The sequence below is a fragment of the Canis lupus genome, chromosome 31, assembly GCF_011100685.1.
Source record: "Canis lupus familiaris isolate Mischka breed German Shepherd chromosome 31, alternate assembly UU_Cfam_GSD_1.0, whole genome shotgun sequence".
NCBI lineage: Eukaryota > Metazoa > Chordata > Mammalia > Carnivora > Canidae > Canis > Canis lupus.
In genome coordinates this window covers 16,331,525-16,337,427 of record NC_049252.1, presented here as the reverse complement: position 1 = coordinate 16,337,427, position 5,903 = coordinate 16,331,525, and the positions used below count along the sequence as shown (strand labels likewise).

The 5,903-nt window shown below is 31.3% G+C and overlaps 1 non-coding gene across 1 annotated transcript; it reads right to left on the bottom strand.

Moving 5' to 3' along the window:
* Window positions 1-229: 229 nt before the first annotated feature.
* Window positions 230-302, bottom strand: TRNAE-CUC. The gene has a single exon. It is a non-coding gene; the product is annotated as a tRNA-Glu (tRNA).
* Window positions 303-5,903: the final 5,601 nt, after the last annotated feature.

The following is a 5,903-nucleotide window of genomic DNA, read 5'->3' as shown; positions in this document are numbered from 1 at the left end:
GGAGACCTGGGATCCAGTCCCACGTTAGGCTCCTTGCATGGAGCCTGCTTGTCCCTCTGCCTGTGTCTTTCTGCCTCTCTCTCTCCTCTCTCTCTCTTTCTGTGTGTGTCTCTCATGAATAAATAAATAAAATCTTAAAAAAAAAAAGCAGATGCAGGAAACCAATATAGACAGATTTTTGTCAGAGCATATTATTCTTCCTTTAAAAAAATATTTTAAGTAATCTGTATACCCAACGTGGGGCTTGAACTCACAACCCTGAGATGGAGAGTCACATGCTCTACCGACTGAGCCAGCCAGGTGCTCCAGAAACTTCTAATTAATATGTCAGAGTATCCATAAACATGTTCGCCTACAGTGTGGGAAATATTTCCCTCAAGAATCTGATGCTTATATGAGTAATATTTTAGTGAACATATATCTATCTTAAGTTCTGAGGACTAAGAATATTTTGGTATTTTGCTTTGGAAGCTACAGGTTTTAAAAATAATGAAATAAAATATTATAAACTCAGCACACTGTATAAACAGATATAATGCTAAAAAATAAAACTTAAAAAAATGGCAGCATTAGAAAATTTTCTCCAAATAAATCAAGGAGTTAAATCAGTAGGTATATGGAAATTATGCTCTTTTAAATATCACTTAATATGTTTTAGTGATTAGGTTTTCCAAAAATGAAACTCAAGTAATACTTTAAAAAAACGATTGTCAATTCTAGCCCATCTACATAAGTTTAGCTGCAGTATGATTCTAATCAAATCACAGATGGAAATTAAATTAAGTCAATTTTGATTTATACCTAAGGTGTCTCAATCAGAACATTTCATCAAACTAATCAAACTAATTCCCACTTAATGCTATGAAGATAATTGGTTGCAAAGCAACAGAAAAACAAATTTTCAATAAGCATTTTAGCAGCTAATTTCTATTACTATGTAGTCAAAATCAATAGAATAGACATATATTTGTATATGCATATGTGTATGCCTAAATATATTACACTAACAATCCATAATTATATGCTATCTTGAAAAAAAACCATCAATACTTTCTTTAAAAAGAATCATAGAATCAACTGAATAAGACACTCAAGGCCTGGAAATTTTCTTTTTCCATTTTTCTCATTTGAATGTCTATCAACAAAGATTAATATGACCTGGAAAATAGTCATGTAAGTTTTCTGCATTTTTTATTTTGTACATAGGTAAATTAATAGCTTCCTTCACCTCCTACATATATGAAGAATTGACACATATTAAATCTTGTCTTTTTTATTTAAATTAGAAAAGTAAATGATTAAGTGCATAGTGTTTAATAATGAAAAGATACTATAAGGCTTACTATAGAAATAGTTTCTTCCATGTTCATGCTTATCAACAAACTAACTTTTAAGTTTTTCTCATGCTACTGATTTACTTTTATCTACTTAATATATGTATGTTATCTTTTGATTCTTAACTTTTTAAAAAGATTTTTATTTATTTATTCATGAGAGACACAGAGAGACAGAGGCAGAAACAGGCAGAGAGAGAAGCAGGCTCCATGCAGGGAGCCCAATGTGGGACTCGATCCTGGGACTCTAGGATCACGCCCTGGGCCGAAGGCAGGTGCTCAACCACTGAGCCACCCAGGCATCCCCGATTCTTACATTTTTAATGCTATCCAGTGCCTAAACCTTATAGAAAAAGAAAATTTACAATATCACCTTCCAAACCATCACACATATTTCCCTGTTTTACTCTCTTCTCAAGATCCTTACACTAGAAACTTTATTTGAAACAATATTCAGTGTTTTTATTAGAATACAGTTTACAACTAATTTATCATTACATTTCCTAATTTATACAATGTTCTCTTTTACTCAGAATTCAAATTTACTTGTTCTTTTAGCTTTTTTTTTAATTGCAAGTAAACACTCATTAATCTGAAATTTTCTGTTAAGTTGTAAATTGGAACACTTCTCTCCCTAGAGAAAGAACACACTAAATAATTTAGTAGTTCTATATTTCTTCTTAATGACTACTCTCCTCTATGTCTTTATTTTAGACTGGTTAAATTCTTTACCAATAGAATCTCATAAATTTCTTTCTGTTTGTGCCGAAGAGTATTTTCTTCTAGCTTTCTCAAAAACGGTTCTTGAAAGATAAAATTGTTGTGCCCGTGAATATATAAAAATGTATTTCCTATAATACTTGACTAATGTGAGGCCTTCTTTTAGTGAGGGCACACTATATGTGGTTATAATCAATGAGAAAATGTCATTGGCTTCTGTGGATATTGGTTATTTCTATTTATATAAAATCCAAGATCCCAGAGTCAAGATTCCATCCATCCAGGGCTCTATACTTCCTTATGACCTTGAGGTCTCAACCAGTGAGCTGCATAAAGGAGAAACAGAAAGTAGAATTACATATGGGAAATTATTTTGTGACTGACCTGGAAATGTCATTAGCATATTCATCCCGTTAACCAGAACTCAACCACATAGCTACACTGAATACAAAAAAAGTCTGATAAGTGTGGCTTAGCTAAGTATGTGTCCAGGAAGATGAATAAAAGGGTATAATGAACAAATAGAAATCTCTAGCAAAAAGCCAGCTGTCTCTTTATTAGAAAGTTTTTTATCCCTCTTTAAAATAAACTTGGTCTTAGAAGGCAGTGCAGCATGCCAAATAGTGGCATTTATCTGTGTGATGTCCATGTACACATCCAGTGTACAAATATGCTTATATTTTAAATAATGTAGTTGTTAAATATATCATAACTTTATACATATAGCAAAATAAAATTTTATTTGTTCTTATTTATCATAAAAGTTCTCCATATTATCAATAATATAATTTCTCACTTCTCTTTCTCCCTATTAATAAGAGCTATGAGAAGAGAAAGCAGCTATGAGAAATTGTGCCAGCTTTTAAGAAAATACAGAATACTAGAGCTAATTTATAAGTAATATTACACTAAAATTAATTTAATAGCATATTCTAATCAAGACTAAACTCTATTTCAAATTAGTAAATAGTTATTCAACTTTCAGAATATCTACATTAAAAGAATGACTGAATAATTCTTTTAACACTTGATATAGGGACACCTGGGTGGCTCAGCAGTTGAATGTCTGCCTTTGGCTCAAGGCATGATCCTGGGGTCCCGCGATTGAGTCCCACATCGGGCTCCCTGCATGGAGCCTGCTTCTCCCTCTACCTGTGTCTCTGCCTCTCTCTGTGTGTCTCTCATGAATAAATAATTAAAATTAAAAACAAAAACAAAAAAAATACTTGATATATACTCACAGTAAGGTAACACAATTTGAAAAAAAACATAATTACTGTCTGCATCACTCTAGAATATTTAGGTAAGAATAATGTAGATTTTACTTTCTGAAAGCAATATGTATTTTAATAAATATGATAGTGGTGATAAATTACAGAGCTTTTACCAAATTTGCATGTATGTTAAAGCTAAATAGTTTTGTACCAATAATAACATATGATCACTTACCTAGTAATTATTAAGTACAAGGTTATAATAGTGAATTTGTGACTTTGAACAAACCACTTAATATTTTGTACCTGAGCCAATTTCTTGTATATAAATGTGGGTACTTTTAGTATCAACATAATAGAGTAATTATGAAGATTGAATTATTTAATTGACACTAATTACATAGAAATGTGCCTGATACTTGGTAAGCATCCAATAAATTCTAGTTGTTTATTTTTAAATTAATTTTTTAACTTTTTTTAAGGATTTTATTATTTATTTGAGAGAGAGAGAGAGAGAGAGGGAACAAGCAAAGGGGAGGACACAGGGAGAGGAAGTGGAAGCTCCCTGCTGGCAAGTAGCCCAATGCAGAACTTGATCCCAGGGTCCTGGGATCATGATCTGAGCTGAAGTCAGATGCTTAATGGATTGAGCTACCCAGGTACCCCAAATTCTAGTTTTTATATTTGCATGTGTACTTTAAAAATATATATGCACAATCCTAGAAAATATGCATTCCCTCCATTATGTTATAAATAAGACACACAAGCCTCAAAAAAGTTCCTTCAATAAGTCACTTTTCACTTCTTTAACAAATAGTAAGGTAAAACTATATGATTAAATTTTAATAATATGGACCAAGATAACACTAATTTTATAAAATGGATGATATATAAAAACATGATCACAATCCAACAAAATGCTTAGGCTCGTTTGCTAGTAAGATTTTTCAAGTTATTTTTAACTGGTAACCACTGTATTATTGCTATATAATATTAAATGTATTAAACCTACAGAAATTAAACTAACTTCCCCGCAAAGTTCCAAAACTGAATGTGAGAAGCATTCTAAGTGAACAATAGTGATTGACTTGCTAAGTATATTTTCTTTCTTTCTTTATAATGCTTTATGATACTGTCCTGTTATGTGCTCTTACATGTATATTTAGTTTTTTTTTAAAACTGGTAATTTATAAAATGCAGTAGCCTTTTAAGAAGCTAATGAAGCAAATGAAAGATATGCTCCAGCAAAAACAGAATGTCAATCAAAAAACCTAAAAGAAGAAATCCATATGATAGTGGATCTATGCAGGAGACAGGTGACTGGGAATCCTAAAATCATTATATAAAGCCCCCATAGTTGGATGTCCATATTACAGACCCAGAAAGCATACAATCCAAATGGCATTCAGAGAGCTGTGGATTGCTGGTGGAGGTCTTTTGGGGAAAGACCAATGGAATTTATGTGGTTGAACACTGAAATACTTTGTTGAAAGGCAAGTGGATGAATTGTTTACTGGTATAAAATTAGTAACTATATTAGAAAATTATATAAAAGAAAATAATTTTAGATAATAGTTTAAGAAAATGAAGAGATGCAAAAGAAAAGAGGAACAACTGAGACTTGGTATTGATTAGTGTTTTATAGACATTGTGTACAGATTATCTAACCAAATATTGTGATTTAGCAGTGAAGGATGACAGGGATGAAAATGTTGGTGGGGAGATTTTATCTACCTTGCAGTTGTCATGAGATTATGGATCAAATACACAAATCATAGAATAGCCTTTCAATTATGTAATCTAGAAGTATAGAGATAAGTTCTATGAAAAATTACCATATGAGTTGAGGAAGACTGCTCTGAAAGTGGAGAAGAGACAGAGAATGTGAGTAAAAGTTTTCATTGTAAAACTTCTAGACACACGTTTTTAAAACAATGAAGATATATTAAGCCAATGAAAACTTTTTAAATGTTTAAAATTTCTTGTTGGGTAATAGATTTTTCTGATTCATATGTTTTAAGCAAACAGCTCTATTTTCAAACATAGACAATTACATTCCAAATCAGAGTTTCTTTCCATAATGTGTATCGTTTCAATTCACACACATAGATTTGTCCATAACACTGTATGTTAATTATACTTTAAAAACTTGGCAAGAAAAAAATAAAATGCAGTTGCCTCTGTTAGGAGAAAAAAAAAAAAAACATTTGTCAAAGTATCCTATTTCAAAACAATTTTTTTCATTTATTTGGAGATCTGTTCTTAATTAGCATCTATACTTTTTATGTACATTGATTGAGAGGAAAGCATTTTAAATCCAACAGAATATTGGTCAGATATACATTTCATTTTATAAATATCTGAGACTGTTTAAATATAAACGTTTGTATGAGTGCATACATGTCTTAGATATTTATTTAGTTCGTAGACAGTTCTGAGGGTACATGTGCATTCTCTAGCTGTATCTTGGAACTGCTGTCTCATGTCTAAGAATCGGAGAGAAAAACTTGCCCTTGTCAGAAAATGGTATATCTCTAAACTTGAATTCAATTATTTTTGAATTTCTCTTATTATTACTTTCATATGTCTCTTACCATTTTAGAATATCCCTTCTATTATGTCCCAATCCTATGAA